This window comes from Humulus lupulus, chromosome 3, assembly GCF_963169125.1.
Source record: "Humulus lupulus chromosome 3, drHumLupu1.1, whole genome shotgun sequence".
In the NCBI taxonomy this organism is placed as follows: domain Eukaryota; kingdom Viridiplantae; phylum Streptophyta; class Magnoliopsida; order Rosales; family Cannabaceae; genus Humulus; species Humulus lupulus.
This window is the reverse complement of record NC_084795.1, coordinates 39,651,592-39,669,284: the sequence shown is the minus strand read 5'-3', so window position 1 is coordinate 39,669,284 and position 17,693 is coordinate 39,651,592. Positions and strand designations below refer to the sequence as shown.

The 17,693-nt window shown below is 39.4% G+C and overlaps 1 non-coding gene across 1 annotated transcript; it reads left to right on the top strand.

Moving 5' to 3' along the window:
• Positions 1-6,818: 6,818 nt before the first annotated feature.
• Positions 6,819-6,928, top strand: LOC133828359 (small nucleolar RNA R71). Its single transcript, XR_009890985.1, has one exon. It is a non-coding gene; the product is annotated as a small nucleolar RNA R71 (small nucleolar RNA).
• Positions 6,929-17,693: the final 10,765 nt, after the last annotated feature.

The following is a 17,693-nucleotide window of genomic DNA, read 5'->3' as shown; positions in this document are numbered from 1 at the left end:
CTCCGTGGTTCCTTTGAGTTAGCTGCTGCCCCACTGTTGTCACAGTATAGGACTAGTGGCTTATCCACATATGGTACAACTTCCAGATCAGAATAGAAATTTTTGAGCTACACAACATTCTTAGCTGCTTCACAAGCCACTATATACTCGGCTTCCATGGTGGAGTCTGCAATGCTAGTTTGTTTAATACTTCGCCAGACTACCGCTCCTCCTCCAAGAGTAAACACTGATCCAGAAGTCGATTTTCGACTATCTTTGTTTGATTGAAAATTAGAATCGGTGTAACCAGTGGGGTTCAGGTCTCCACCTGAATATACAAGCATATGATCTCTAATATTTATAAGATACTTGAGAATATTCTTCACTGCAATACAGTGACTCAATCCAGGATTGGATTGATAACGACTGACTATCCCTACTGCATAACAAATGTCAGGTCTTGTACACAACATGGCATACATTAGACTGCCTACTGCTAAGGCATAGGGATATTGTCTCATGTCTTCCTCTTCCTGAGGTGTTTTGGGACACTACTCCTTGGAAAGGAATACTCCAGAACGGGTTGGCATATCACCCTATTTGGAGTTTTGCATATTAAAGCATTCTAGCACCTTATCAATATAAGTTGCTTGAGACAATGCCAAAGTTTTGTTATGTCTATCTCTAAGAATCTTGACATTTAAAAATGCAATGAATGATTCTGACAAGGACAAATGGCAAGAAGCCATGAACCAAGAAATAGAATCGATGTATTCCAATTCTGTCTGGGTTCTTGAAGATCCACCTGAGAATATCAAACTCATTGGTTGCAAGTGGATATTCAAGAAGAAAAGAGGAGCGGATGGGGAAGTAGAGACTTTCAAAGCAAGGCTTGTAGCCAAAGGTTACACACAGAAAGAAGGGGTTGACTATGAAGAAACTTTTTCTCCTGCAGCCATGCTAAAATCCATTCGTATACTCTTGTCCATAGCTGCGTGCATGGATTATGAGATTTGGCAAATGGATGTCAAAACAGCTTTTTCTGAATGGTTACCTTGACAAAACCATTTACGTGTCTCAACCAGAAGGGTTCGAATTAAAAGGTCAAGAGGAAAAGGTTTGCAACCTTCTTAGGTCCATTTATGGGCTCAAACAAGCTTCTAGATCTTGGAATCTTAGATTTGATGACATAATTAAAACGTTTGGTTTTGAACAAAATGTTAATGAACCTTGTGTCTATAAACAAATCAAAGATGGTGTAGTAGTATTCCTTGTTCTTTATGTTGATGATATATTAGTGATTGGAAATGACGTAACATCATTATCAAAAGTAAAGAACTGGTTAGCTGAACAATTCTAAATGAAAGATTTGGGAGAAGCCAAGTATGTTATGTCAGACACAAGCATTTGAACTTCGTGTTCATAGCGTGTGGGTTACTTACCAACCCTCCCACTACGACGAGGTTCTCTACTATTCTAACTAGAACTAGCAGTTTCCTCTTGCCATTTTTCATTGGTTGTTGTTGGTGACTTTGCAACCTCATTCAAGACCATCTCCTCCAAAACAATCTTACTGCGAGGTTTGTGGTTATTAACATAGTCATGTTCAAGAAAAGTTGCATTTGTCGATACAAATGTTTTATTTTCTTTTGGACTATAAAAAATTCCACCTCTGGTCTCTTTGGAATATCCCACAAACATGCACACTTCAGAGCGTGATTCCAAATTCTCGGTCTTTCCTTTAAGCACGTGTGCAGGACACCCCCAAATTCGAAAATAGTGTAAACTAGGTTTACAACATTCCATAATTCTATGGGTGTCGTTTGGATAGACTTAGATGGAACAACATTTAATATGTATAGAGCACATTGAATCACATAGCCCTAGAATGACAGTGGTAATGATGAGAAACTCATCATTGATCTAACCATATCTAATAACGTTATGTTCCATCTTTCTAAAACACCATTTTACTATGGCGTTCTAGGTGCTGTGAATTGGGATTGAATGTCATACTCACACAGATGGTCCTTGAATTCAAAATCCAAGTACTCTCCTCCTCGATCAGATCAAAGAGCTTTTAGTGATTTACTTAATTACTTTTCAGCTTCTGCTTGAAATTCTTTGAACTTTCCAGAAGTTTCAGATTTTCTTTACATTAAGTATAGGTAGTCATATCTTGAATAATCGTCAATAAAAGTGACAAAGTATTCATAACCTCCTCTTGCTTGTACATTAAGTGGACCGCAAACATCCATATGTACTAGCTAAAGTGGCTCTGTGGCTCTTGAACCTTTAGCAGAGAAAGGTCTCTTGGTCATTTTGCCTTCTAGATAGGATTCACAAATAGGGAGAGATCCAATAGATAGTTCTCTTAAAGGACCGTCCTTTACGAGCCTATTTATTCTGTCTAGACCAATATGGCCCAATCTCAAGTGCCACATATATGTTTCACTATCGGAATCCGTCTTTTGTCGTTTAATAGATCTAGGATTAGCTATTTTAAATAATTCAGAATTATTAACAAATTTCTCTTTAGCTTGCAGTTTATAAAGCCCATCGATAGATTTTGCAGAACATATCTTAAAACCATATCTTGAAATAACAATCGAATTATCATTAAAAGAGATTTTAAAATTTTGTTCATGCAACATAGAAACATAAATTAAGTTTCTAGAAAATCCAAGAATATAATAAACGTTCTCTAAAACAAGAAATTTATTATTCTCAAATTCCAAACAGGCTGTTCCAACTGCTGCTGCAGAGACAATTTGACCACTGCCTTCCCTCATAGTCACCTCTCCATCAGCAAGCTTCCTCGTTGAACTAAGAATCCAAAGAGAAAAGCAAACATGGTTAGTGGCTCCTGAATCTACTATCCAGGAAAAGGAATTGTCTTCCACTAAACAAGCTTCTAGCACAAGTAAATCAAATTTACCTTTCTTTTTCTCTTTGAGGTCAGGGAGATACTTTGGACAGTTTCTCTTCTAGTGACCATCTTCTCCACAGTGAAAGCAAGTCCCTTTTGGGGTGTTCTTTATGAAGGTTTTAGTGTTCTTGTTCTCTTTGCTTTTGGATGACTTTTTAGGCTTCTCACATATTAATACAATGTTCAAGTTTAATTTCTATTTTATGTAGTTTTTACCAGTCAACTTTTCTTTAGCAAGTAAAGAAGATACAAGATTTGAGCTAGACATAATTGCTGAAAATAAATAAATAAACAAAATGAATTTATGCATATAATAAATATCAGTTATTTTCAGAATAGTAAACGTGAAGCATGAATGCAACAATTAAAGAACACATAAAAAATAATTACTAATTCCACGATTAATTAATTTGAACATTAATGGACCAGCCTTAGGGTAGGTTGGACTAATTCCAAATTAATTTTGAGACAAGTTCTCAAATTTATAAGTGAAAACCTAAATCAATATTTCTCTTTTGACTTATAAACAACCGCTTGTTTGGTCAAGAATACACTAGTCCACTCGAAAGCCTAATGTACCTTGTGAGTGTAACCCATTATTTTAGATCAATGACTTAACTCAAGAGTGTACCTTAGGGTCAATCAAACTTGAAATACATCATTAAATCCTATTCTTGAAAAAGAAGTTTTCCTTGAGAATAACACAGTTGGAAGCCTTCCTTAGGGGGATGCAAGCAATGGTGTTGCGACGCCCTCTCCATGCTACCTCGGTGCTAACTAATAATGGAGATCATGAGACTTATTGTCATAACACCCTCTCCCACTCACTATTTTAGAATATGTGTTTTCTCAAAACATCCTATGCTTTTTAATTGGTTGTAAAAATAAATTGATCTATTATTACCAAATGATATTCTAATAATTACTAATCAAATTAAGAAAAAATAAAATTATAGAACTATGCCCTAATTAATTCAATTTTATTTTGCTATAATTACTAAGAATATCATTTCTAATTTAATAAAACAATTTTATTAAATACTAGAAATTAAACAACTTTTAAAATCTATTTCCGCTCTTGAACTAGTTAAAAACTAGATTTATTATTATATGGTCCAACATATAATCACATAGGACAATCCTAAGACATGTTTCTACTCATATGAGATGCATGCACAATTTTAAATACTATGTGGTTTATATGTATGGCATGTCAAAAAATGCATGATAAAGTATTAAACAATTTTATCATATTCACAACATTTAAATAAATAAATATTAACTAAATAAATAAATGTTGGCCTCGCGTCAGGTCCCGCGAACCCACCACCTCGGTCGCGCAGCAGCGCCTCGCGCCAGGTCCCGCGAACCCACCATCACGATCGTGCAGCAGTGCCTCGCGCCAGGTCTCGCGGACCCACCGCCGCAACCGTGCAGCAACGCCTCGCGCCAGGTCCCGCGGAACCACCACCTCAATCACGCAGCAGCGCCTCGCACCAAGTCCCATAGACCCAACACCTCGGCTACGCAGCAGCGCCTTACACCAAGTCCCGTGGACCCAACACCTCAGCCGCATAGCAACACCTTGCGCCATGTCCTGCGGACTCACCGCCTCAGCCACGCAGCAACACCTCGCGCCAGGTCCTGCAAACACCACCTTGGATGTGCAGCAACACCTTGCGCCAGGTCCCGCGGACACCACCTCAGCTGTGCAGCAACACCTCGCGCCAGGTCCCACGGACCCATCACCTCGGTCGCGCAGCAACGCCTCGCGCATGGTCCACGGACCCACCACCTTGGCTGTGCAGCAACGCCTCATGCCAGGTCCCACGAACCCACCACCTCAGCAACGCAGCAGCGCCCAACGCCAGGTCCTGCGAACACCCCCTCGACCGCACAGCAGCGCCTCGCGTCAATTCCCGCGGACCCACCACCTCAGCTGCGCAGCAGCGCCCTGTGCCAGGTCCTGTAGACACCACCTCAGCCGCGCAGTAGCACCTTATGTTAGGTCCAGCGGACCCACCACCTCGGCCGCGTAGCAGCGCCTCGCGCCAAGTCCTGCGGACCCACCACCTCTGTTGCACAGCACCACCTCGCGCCAAGTCCTGTGGACCCACTGCCTCAGCCACGCAGCAGTGTCTCGCGCCAAGTCCCACATACCCCACCTCGGCCGCACAGAAGCAAATCGCGCCAAGTCCCGCAGACATGCCTCACCATAGGCCCGCAAGCCTTGTCACGCGAGACGCCATGCCTTGTGCTCAAGGGTCCATGCGAAACCCCACATCTTGCCGGGATAAAGACCCACGAAAGGCGCCTTGCCTCGCCATATCTTCCATGACAACCCATAAGTTCTACAACACTTAACCAAATGTAAGAAAGCCTGGTGAAAAGGTGTATCTTTGAAATAGGAAAAAGAACCACCAGGTACAAGGAATGCCCACTAGTACGGGATATGCGACCTTGAGGAGGACAGAGGCGCGACTCTGACATTCGTACCCAACAAGTAGTGGAGGTACGACACAGTACCAAGGCAGGAGTACTTTTCTAGGCCCCTGACATTTACTGGAGCCGACCACCACTCATCCAACACCACTACCACCTACAGCCTGAATATCCAACTCCTTGTCTCTTCGGGACCACAATGTACCAAGAGTCATTAGAGCTCACCTATAAATAAGGCCTCACTTCATCATTGAAGGGGGTTGGAAAATTCATTGTATACAGAGGTTATTAAACAATATACTGGTTTTTACTCCATTGTTGATTTGCATTTATCCTTCCTCAAGTCTATTCTAAAATCTCATTTAGTTATTATCTTACTAAACTTTGTGTTTTCTGACCTAACATCGTTGACGAGTTTTCACCGTCAACAGAGATGTTTAGTTCATATCAGATATGACTAAAACAACAAAATAATTATTCAAAAACATAAAATTCAAAGACTTGAAAAAGAAATAAAAAATATGAAAGTGCAGAAAAACTTGTCTCAAAATCAAATTTTATCTCTAAATTCGTAATTAAAATCTAACCTCCACCTAATTAAACCCTAAAGTGTGAATTTATACTAAAAAAATATGATTTCCTCTTTTTTTCATAGGCGGGTCGCGACTTGGCCTTTCCTAGGTCAAGACCTGTGTCGTTTAAAAGCTCTTCAAAATCTGGTTAGCCCTCCAGGCATCGCGGCCCTCTAATCTCAGGTCGCAGCCCGCCTCTCCACGGACCTCCTAGATTCACCCAAGTCGCGACTCTAATTTCTTTCAGCAAACCTTCAGCCTCTGACTTTGCTGGAGTCGTGACCCTTTGTAACGCCCTGGTTACCCCAGAACAGTTACGGTGAACAGTGAACCAGAAATTTGACCCGCTACCCGAGTCCTTTGGTTAAAAACGTGATCTAGGTACTATTAACAGGTTAAGGTGAAAAACCGATAAAAAGGAAAGGGTACATTTCATTAAGTAAATAAACTGCTCATGAGCCTTTTAAAATGTTTACAAGTAGTTCGTAATACAAAAGAGTCGCTACAGTTCCAAATTTACAATCCCCGCCGGCCTAAGCGGCAAAAATAGGGTAAACCCCTAGTCCCTCTGAGAACTCCTTGACCGTGGCGGTCAAGCGGCCCTGTATGTACATCCCCTCGCCCCAGCTCTACACTCAAGGCTGGCCTAGCTTTTCCTTTCCTTTACCTGCACCACATAGCACCCATGAGCCAAGGCCCAGCAAGAAAACACAATAAAGCATGATGTAATATCATAAGTAGGCCACTAGTAATTTTTCATGGCCATCTCTTCTAGTAGATCATAAGCTTCGTTGGCCCTCTTGCTCATAAATGCCCTTCCTGCTGGTGCATCTATGATAGTGCGAGTAGTACTGCCTAACCCATTGTAAAAATTATGGACTAACATCAATTTTTCAATCCCGTGATGAGGGCACTTTCTTAACAACTCTTTAAATCTCTCCCATGAATCATACAGTGACTCTCTTTCTCCATCTGACAGAAATTATTAATCTCCCCTCTCAACCATGTAGCCTTGGATGGAGGAAAGAATTTTGCAAGGAACTTTTGAGCGAGCTCCTCCCATGCGGTAATAGAGTTAGCCTGTAGGGAAATCAACCAACTCTTTGATCGGTCCCTTAGTGAAAATGGAAACAGCCTCAACCTTATTGTGTCATTACTCACCCCATTCATCTTAAAGGTCGCACAAAGCTCGAAGAAATTAGCAATGTGTAAGTTAGGATCCTCTGTAGGCAAGCCTCAAAACTGAACAGTAGATTGGACCATTTGCAAAATCGCTGGCTTAATCTCAAAATTATTCGTAGCAATTGTTGGAGGTCTGATGCATGAATGCACTTCTGTAATAGCTGGGAGTACATAATCGCTTAAACTTCTAGCTTCTTGATCAGCAGGGACTTCACCAGCCATTGCCCCATCGACATCATTAGTGTCATGATTTACTACATTCCCTTGATTTGTAGCCATCCTTTCCTCCAATCTCTTATTCTTCCGGTTCTGTCTACAGGTTCTCTCAATATCAGAATTCACCGGTAATATCTCAGTTGTTTTACCTCGTTGCATAAACCAAAACTACCTATTGATCCTGAAATTGAAAAATAAGTAAAGAAACACATCATAAAAAATTGTTAAAGAAAAGCCAAAGTAGAACAAAAATCAATTATATTTGATATTGATTAAATATTCCCCGGCAACGGCACCAAAAACTTGATCTGTAAAATATGCAGGCAAGTGTACGTGATCGTGTCAAGTAATAAATTCTGAAAGTACGGATATCATCCCACAGAGACTATTGACCAATTACCAATAATTGTTCTTTAATCTCTATTTCACAAGTAAAACTAAGATGAATAGATCTAACTATAAATACAATTTCAATAACTAAAAACAGAACAATTAATCAAAGGATAAAAATCAATAATAAAAAGACCTAGGGTATTAACTTCATCTACTTTTCATTATATTAATTTTATTAATCAGTTCTAAATTTCTCTCTTCTTATACTAATAGCAGGTTAACATAAATCGATTCCTATTCTTTTTTCAAGATATAAGATCTCAACTTATATGCAGGTTTTCTACATCTCTGTGATAAACTTAAACATATAGCAGGCATTAAGCATGGAAACCTAATTGCTACACAAGCCATACAGGTACTTTCGTCCAATATGTAACCTATGCCTATATAACGATAGCATATTCAATTCTCATCTTTCAAATTTTGAATCAAAAACATAAATCAAGCAAATATTGATCAGATATTTACTAGCATTAAGCAAACATTATATAGATTAGAATAAAGAAGAAGAATTAATAGAACATCATAATAACATTAAATATAAATCCAAGCGACTGCATTAACCCCTAGATAAAGATGTTTAGTTCATATCAGACATGATTAAAACAATAAAATAATTATTCAAAAACATAAAATTCAAAGAGTTAAAAGAAGAAACAAAAAAAATATGAAAGTGGAGAAAAACTTGTCTCAAAATCAAATTTTATCTCTAAATTCGTAATTAAAATCTGACCCCCACCTAATTAAACCCCTAAGTATGAATTTATACTAAAAAAATACGATTTCCTCTTTTTTTTCATAGGCGGGCCGCGACTTGGCCTTTCCTAGGTCGCGACCCGTGTCTTTTTAAAGCTCTTCAAAATCTAGTTAGCCCTCCAGGCGCCGCAGCCCTCTAATCCCAGGTCGCGGCCCGCCTCTCCATGGACCTCCTGGATTCACCTCTGACTTCTTCCAGTGTCGCAACTCTATTTACCAAGTCGCGGCTCTAATTCCTTTAAGCAAACCTTCAGCCTCTGACTTTGCTAGAGTCACGACCCTTAAGCCCATGCTGCGACTCTAATTCTATTTTTTCTAGATTTTAACCTTTTGACATCCTTCCTTCATCAAAAACTTATTATAATTCATCTTTAGCACCAATTTGAGTCAAACAACCACCAGAAGCTCCATTTTTCCACCATTTTTTTCTTCTTTTCACTTTTAGCTCATGATCCAAAGTACCAACCTACAACAAAGACAAACACAAGCATAATCTTGCACAAAACGACACTAAAATGGAGTTATCACAATACGCTTTTTGAGGGAGAATCAAGATGTTTTTGCATGGTCTCATTCATATATGATTAAGATTAATCCTCACATAATAATTCATGTACTAAACACAAACAAAAACTTCCCCCCGAAATTGTAAAAAAGAAGGCTCCTAGATGATGAAAGGAAGAAAGCCCTGAAAGAAGAGGTCGATAGATTAAAGGTGAATCGATTCATAAGAGACACCTTTTTACCCAGATTGGATTGTCGATCTAGTCTTAGTCTTGAAACCAAATGGCAAGTGGAAAACTTGTATTGATTACTCAGACCTAAATAAGGCATGCTCGAAAGATTTCTTTCTGTTGCCTCGAATCAATCAGGTTGTAGATGCAACCTCAGGCCACAACATCATGTCCTTCATGGATGCTTATTATGGATATAACCAGATTGCGATGCATGCTCCAGATCAAGAACACACGAGATTTATGATGGATAAGGGGCTATATTGTTACAATGTGACACCATTCGGGCTCAAAAATGCTGGAGCAACATACCAGAGGTTGGTAAACCAAATGTTCACTAAAAACAATGGGAATAACATGGAAGTGTATGTGAATGATATACTCATAAAATCCAAACACAATAATAACCATGTCGAAGACCTCGCGAAGTGTTTCACTATACTTCGAAAATATAACATGAGACTTAACCCAAAAAAATGCTCATTTGGGGTATCGTCAGGAAAGCTTCTAGGGTTCATAGTGAATTCTTGGGGAAATGAGGTGAATCCAGATAAGATCAAAGCTTTAATATATATTCCTTCACCGCAAAAGAATAAAGATGTTCAGAGTTTAACTGGACAAATGGCGTCCTTAAACAGGTTCATTTCAAAATCCACCGACAAGTGCCTATTATTCTTTAATATTTTGAGAGGGGGCAGGAAATTTGAATGGACAGAAGAATGCGAGCTTGCCTTTGAAGCTATTAAGAAACACCTCTCCGAACCATCGGTCTTATCTAAACCGGTGTTAGGAGAAGTATTGTACTTATACCTCACCACAACCGAGCATGCAATTAGTGTAGCATTAGTTTGGGAGGACAAAAAAGTACAAAGGTCGGTCTATTACATCAGTAAATGAATTTTAGGGGTTGAGTTGGGGTACCATCTAATGGAAATGCTCGTGTTATTCCTAGTACACATGTCTCAAAAGTTGCGACCCTACTTCTAGCGCATCTAATACATGTGCTGACTAATAATCCTTTAAGGCAAATACTATCAAAAATTGAAGCGTCAAGTCGACTATTGAAATAGGCAGTTGAACTCGGGCAATTCGAGGTCGCATATCACCCGAGAACAAAGATAAAAGGCCAAGCATTGGCCGATTTCATAGTGGAGTGTACAAGAATATCCAACGAATAAGTCATAACCTCAACTTGAGAGTTGTGGAGACTTTATGTTGATGGATCCTCTAGTGAAAATGGATCAGGGGCAGGTATTATATTAGTCGCCCCATTAAGACACAGATTTCATTCGGTGTTGAGATTTGGATTTGAAGCATCCAATAATGAGGCTAAATATAAAGCACTCCTAGCAGGGCTCCGAGTAGCTTCTGGGCTAAATATAAGGCAATACACTATTACAGTGATTCACAGCTTGTGGTCAACTAGGTATTGGGAGAATATCAAGCTCAAGGGACAAAAAATGGCAGCATACCTGGAAAAGGTTAAATCAGCATTCGATCAGTTCTAATTTTACACAATCAAACAAGTCCCATGGGAGTAAAACTCAAATGCACGTGCCTTAGCTCGACTTGCGAGTGCTAGAGAAGTTGATACACTCAATGTGGTCCCAGTATAGTTTTTGCCACAACCGAGTATCACCGAGCTAGAAACAAGCGAGGTTGACATGATTGATTCACAATCAACATAGGTGACACCTATAATCGACTACCTTGAAGCCAAAAATCTCCCTAATGACCGGACTGAAGCTCGAAAGTTGATGTACAAAATTCCAAGATATATTATCTTGGAAGGAAAATTGTATCGAATGGGGTATTCCATGCCTCTGTTGGTCGATGTGTAACTCCACCTCAAGAAAAAAGAATCCTTGAAGAAATTCATGAGGGGTTTTGTGGAGATCACGCTGGGGGCATAGCCTCTCCAAGAAGGTCATAAGGCAAGGATATTTCTGGCCCACGCTAAAGGCAAATGCATTCGAGTACGTAAAGCACTGTGACAAGTGTCAACAGTTCACATCAATACCTCAAGCTCCACAAACCGAGCTCACCATGATGAGCTCCCCATGGCCATTCACAATATGAGGCATAGAGCTTATAGGATCACTACCATTGGGTAAATGTGGAGTTAAGTATGCAGTAGTAGCAGTGGACTATTTCACTTAATGGGTCGAGGTTGAACCTCTAGCTACTATCACCTCGAAGAAGGTCCTTAACTTCATGGTCAAAAATATAATATGTCGATATGGGATACCAAAGAAGATAGTTTCAGACAATGGGACCCAGTTCGATGGCGAGTTGTTCACTCAATTTTGTGAAAGAAATGGATAATAAAAAACTTTTCTTCAATAGTCCATCCGCAAGAAAATGGTCAGGTCGAAGCCGTAAACAAGATCCTAAAGAGTTTAATGAAGAAATGGCTTGAAGAGGCCAAAGGAAAATGGCCAGAAGAACTACCATAAGTCTTATGGGCTTATAGAACGACAACTCAAACCTCGACTGGACACACACCCTTCTCGTTAGCCTATGGCTTCGAGGCTATGCTGCCAATCGAGGTCGAAGTATCGACACTAAGATGTGATGCATGTACACAAGACTCGAACCATTCCTAGCTTGAAGAATCCTTAGACCTAATAGAAGAAAAGCGATATGAAGCTCAGCTCAAAAATGTTGCGTATCAGCAACGCACCACAAGGTACTTTAACAAAAAGGTTCGAGACAAACACTTTGGATTGGGAGACTTGGTACTCAGACGAGTACTTTTGGCCACACGAGACACATCAGCAAGCGTGCTCGGGCCTAATTGAGAAGGACCTTACCAAATTGAATCCATCATTCAACATGGAGTCTACAAAGTGGCTCGATTAAATGGAGAATTGGTTCCACGAGGTTGGAACAGTGAACATCTACGACCATATTATCAATAAATATTGGAATGATGTCTATTTAGTTGTAACCAAGCTTGTATTTATTTTTTCAGTATTATTAATAAAATACTATTCATTTAAATTATTTTTATTTTTTAATATTTAGCTTGCTCTCAATAATCAATAACCTACGATTTTACATTCATAGGACTTTAAGGGGGCATAAGTTGTATACTAATGATACCATAAGTTCGAAAAAAATATAGAAAAAATAAAAATAAATATCAAGTGTAAGGATAACAAACCAAGCACGAGCCTGAGTATATATGAGTCTAGATTAACCAACGTAATCCATTTCAAAGTTGGAAATTTTTGCAAATGTACGATTTCAACCTCGAAACCATTTCCATGGACGAGGAAAAGGAATTATTACTAAACAAGGAATAACTAGACAAATAACAATACAAACCATTAAGTATTTCTAGAAATGAAAATATTTGGTATAAGTAGTATTCGACCTCACCAAGAACAAGATCGGGCCAAGAGTAAGAAAATAAACCATGTATAATTGTATGGAAGAAATTCGATGTAAGCTCGAAGTTTACTTGTATTAATAAACAAGTATGTTAAAAGCCACAAAATAAAAGCTCGAAATATTTTGATAAGTAAATATTGGGCATAATATGAAGGCAAAAATAAAGTAGGTAATATGCAAAAAGTTTTTGAGATTGAGAAAGTTAAAAGCATAAAACTACTTAGAAAAATAATTACATAACAATAAAGTAGCTCGACCACGCGAGCTATAAATTATCTTTGCCACAAGGACCTTAAATATTTAGGAAATATATACATGGGTCGCACCCCAAGTCATAAATTATGGCTTGGGGGCTCTGGTATCCACCTCGCCAACTCCTTCTTTGGCCTTGGCAGCTTCCCTGGCTGCAATAGCGGCATTTTCCTCCTCCAAGCGAGATTGCCACTTCCCCATATACTCCTCCTCTTTGGCGGCAAGAAAACTAGTGTTATGGTCACGATTCGTGGACCATATACAAGACATGGCCTAGAACTCCTCCAAAAGATGAGTTATCTCGTTCTCCACTACCTCGAAGGTAGCAGTCTTTTCCTCCTCGAGCTTGGAATTTAGTTTCTGAACTCTTTCGAGCTCAGCTATTTTGGAAGACAGCTCTGATGCCTTCGCTTCAAGCTCCTTCTTGGTCTCCTCAAGCTTCTTCTTTGCCTTCTCGAGCTCAGGTTCTACAACCTTTAGCTTGCCCTTTACCTCTTTGAAGGCATCCTCAACTCAGGTTTGGGCACTTTTGGCATCATAAATATGCATGTGACTGATGGCTGCCTCATGACCAAGAATTTGGTATTGGCGAATAAAAGTTAGGAGGACCTGCATCAAGAGAAAAATTTCAAATCAAGCAAAAAGGAATAAAAATAAAATCTTCGAACTCAATAGTCAAAAGCACTTACCGAGGTGATCAACTCTCCAGCCTTGTTGAAAAGAGTGGTGGTGTTGTCACAACTCCTCAAGAACTTTGAGTGGGGACCGTGGAGGTTGCTGCAAGCTCATCCCACACAAGTGAGGACCTCCAAACCAAGCTCAGAACCAGAGACACCAGCCTCACTATCAACCACGAATACAGGTTCATGGGGAGAGGTTATATACCTTGCGAGCAAGTATCAACGTGTGGGCAGAATGAACTTTCTTTCCTTGACTTGGAGCTTTCCCAAGAGCAGGAGAGGGAGGAGCAGTTAGAGTTGGGAGATCTGGAGGGGCGACGTGGGTCGGAAGAGTTAGAGCAAGAGTCTTTGCTGAAGGCACTATTGTTGGGCCACAGGAAGCAGCAAGCGGGCCTGAGGCTAAGATATCAGTCTCGACCACTTTGGTCACCTTCGAAGCTTTGGTGGTCTTCGAGGATACCCGACCTCACTTTAAGCCTTTCGAGTGAGGAGGTTGGCTAAGGATGTTTTCGAGATCAGAATCCATCTCACCTGCAAAAGAGAAAGAAAAACATAAGTATTCAATCACATTTATTTGAAACATGAATGCAACATTAGAAAAGAAATCTAACTGGAGAGTTTACCCTGGTTTGAACTCAAAGTACAAGAAATATTTATGTCCTCTGAGGATATCTCGATAATATTAGGACCAAATTCCTCACCTCAAAAAGTGGGAGAAAACTCAGATAGATTTCGCCACTCATTCGAACCACACTGTAGTCTTATCCATCCCATACTTCATTAATATATACATAGTTTGGGACTTTGGAAGCCAACTATCATACCTATGTACTTTAAAATCTACCCCTGACCAGATCATAAAGTTATTATGTGGGTTCTTAAAAGAAACTAGGACATTGGGTTCTCGCTCAAGAAGAGCGAGAGACAAGTTACACATATCAAGGACTACTTTACCTCCATTAGATGGGCTAGGAAAAGCCTTGTTCCCCAAGCACGAGGGTTCAACTAGGGAAGGAACGGAAGATCTCGAGCTCGAACCCACTTTCCTTTTCTTTGAAAAGGGTTTGGAAGTGGGAATCAGGACATCTTCCCATCCTGCATACTTTTGATTCCCAACATCATCTGTAGACTCACCCTCACCAAGAAGACTGCATAAGCAAAGCTTGTCCTCATGAATGAGGTAGTTGAGAGACTGCTTGTCATATGGAAGCTTCAGAATCGCTTCCCTATGATCCACCATGTCTTTGGTGGGCTTCGGGTGGTCAAGGTTGGCTGCACAAACAATTTGAATAAACATTTGAGCTCAAAGATGATAACAAATTGAGTTAAAAAATACTAGTCTTGAACTTATGAATGCATTGGAAGGGAATAGAATTTGGAGGGGTAGAGACCATTGGTTTAGAAGAGTTGCTTCTTAAAGTTGGGAGGATGGTTTGGAATATCCTCAAATACCCTTCTCTCTCTAGGCCAGATCGATGGATAATATAATCCATCTCCGCCTTTGGCTCGCGTGGGGTTGCTTTTGAGGCAAAAGAGATATAGGGTGCCATATGCCGAAGGTCCCTCCCACTTCATCTCGTGGTACAACGACTTTAGCATTTCCAGGACTTTGTACGAATTGAACTAAAGCTGGAAAGGGGCTATACGGATCCAATCAATGAATTGTTTAAAGTAATCCTCAAGGGGAAAATGAGCCTCAGCTCGTATATGCTCGCATCTCCAAGCCGCGAGTCTGCAAGACGCAGGCTTATATTTCCTCTCTGGGTTGCCTTCACCCAAAGCATAATTGCTCCTCTCGTCGACCCCTGGGGCCCGACACACTAAGTCAGCAAATAATTTTAGGCCATGGAAAGACAGGAGGTCCGAAATTTTTCTTGTGGATTCAATAGAACTCTTGTAATGGTCAGCCTTGAAAAATTTACTCTTTGAGACAGGAAGGGAAGATATTAGTGGGGCTGATGGTTTAAGGGGTTGGCTCGAAGAACTCTTCATGGTCTCGTAGGAGAGTTCATTTGGCTGGTAGGCAATGGTCACTTTAAAGGTGGGGTCCAAAGAAATCGGACGAAGCTCGAGGTCAGGGTCAGGATAAACTGTAAAGTGTAACCTTCTTATCTTTCCTTCTTCGATTTCAGTAATTTGACATCGAAAATGAGCACGTATGTATAAACATTTGAGATGCTCTTTGTGTTCTCGTATCAATCGTTGGTTTCGAGTAAGGGGAGATTCAACTCGAGGTGAAGGAGGGTGATAAGGAATGGCAAGGTCGGGCTCCCACCAATTCTTCAAAGATTGCATCATCTAACAAGAAAGAAAAGGGTGAGGGCCCATTATTTAGAAAGATATGAAAAGGAAATATCTTGAAAATTTGAGATTAAATAAGCTCAAAATAACGAGATAGAAGTTACAAGTAATTCAGGCCAAATCCAGCTCGATGTAACGAGATTGAACCCACGTAGAGTGGGTGATTAAACTTCCAATTTGGGCTATCTCGATTTTCTAGGAAGAAAAGGGTAGTTACCCAAAATGGGATTATCATCGGTTTGTGTGCATTAAAACCATATTTCTTGTGCTACATGATACCTATAGCCTACCACTCTACAACTCAGAAAACCATTATTTTTACCCTAAAAAATGCCTATTTATTCTCACAAATCACTCACTCAAAAAAATCAAAAACCTTATTTTTCAACAAGATTTCAAGAACACATCAAGAACAGAAGTTGGTGATGTAACTTACACTGAGGAAGTTGGTGATGAAAACGAAGTGTAGACTAGAAATACTTGTGCAGAGAGATTCTTGGAAATTCGTTGTAGAAGGGAGAATAAGTAGGAAATTAGAGGATTTTGGATATCTTTTTCTTTTTCTTCGAAGAGAACATGCAAAAAGTTTAAATGCTCTGGTTTTGTTTTAAAAAGAAAGAGTGAAAGTGATGAAGAAGGAGAGAAGAGGGGTATAAATAGGCTAAACTGAGGATTTCCGAGTGAGTCTTGGCCCTTAAATTAAAATTAAAATGTGATCCGAGGGACCATGTTCAATCTCAAAAAGTGGCGGCAAAATGTAGGAGGTGAAAGGACGTGGGTAGAAGAAGATTACTTGAGTACTCTCAATATCCATTACCGTAATGACACGTGTGCATACTCAAGTGTGGTAGGTAAGCACGTTTCCCGAAAGAGATGTTCAAAAGTTTCTTTCTCACAAGGCTTGAAAAGATACTTTTGAGGGGGCAAAATGTTACACCCCTAATTTCAAGATATAAATCGGAGCCTCAAAATGTATGCTCGCAAGTGTGGAGATCAACTATGCAAAGAATAATCAGCATGGTTACTTATGCAGATAAGCAATCACTTTAAGGTACCACGTCATTTGCACTCGAGCATGCAATGTGAGCTCGAAGGCAGAGGTTCCCTCCAAAGGATAGTCTCAAAATATTGACTGTAAGGAGGCAATGTTAATGTTTCGATGAGCTCAAAACATGACACAGGCTCGAAAGAGCGTTGGAGTAACAGTGCGTATGCAATTATAAATCCCTATAATTATGGGATTAGTTAAAACTGTGTGTAAACAACCTTATTTTTAAGGGATATTATATAGTTAATACATTTGATTGTATTTTAATATATTCTTTTGTATTTCAAATTCAAATGAGATATCCTGTAACTTTCCTAAAATTAAGGGAAGAATATTCTGTAAACCTGGTCTATAAATAGTTTGGATTTAGTCATTTATTTCTTACGTACAAATTTGTACTCAAAGCTCTGTGAAATTTCTCAGCTTTAAATGTGAACTACTTACTTAGTAAAAGTGACTCGTGGATGTAGGTAGATTTAACTACTGAACCACATAAAAAATCTATGTTCTTTCTTTTCTTCCTTTATTGTTTATAAGTGCTTAATCGCTCTTATTTAATTTTAGTTGACAAAAAATGTCGTCAATAATAATTCATTTAAAATCAATAAAAAATAAATATTTATTAATTATATTAATATAAATTCAAATAATATAAAATATTATTATTATAATAACATATAATATATTGTAATGACCCAACTACTCTAGACTTTGGACCATTAATGACTACTATACATAGACACTAATCTTTAATAAAACTCACAAGTGAAATAATCATAACTTCATTAAAACTTGTAAGACAAATGTTAAACT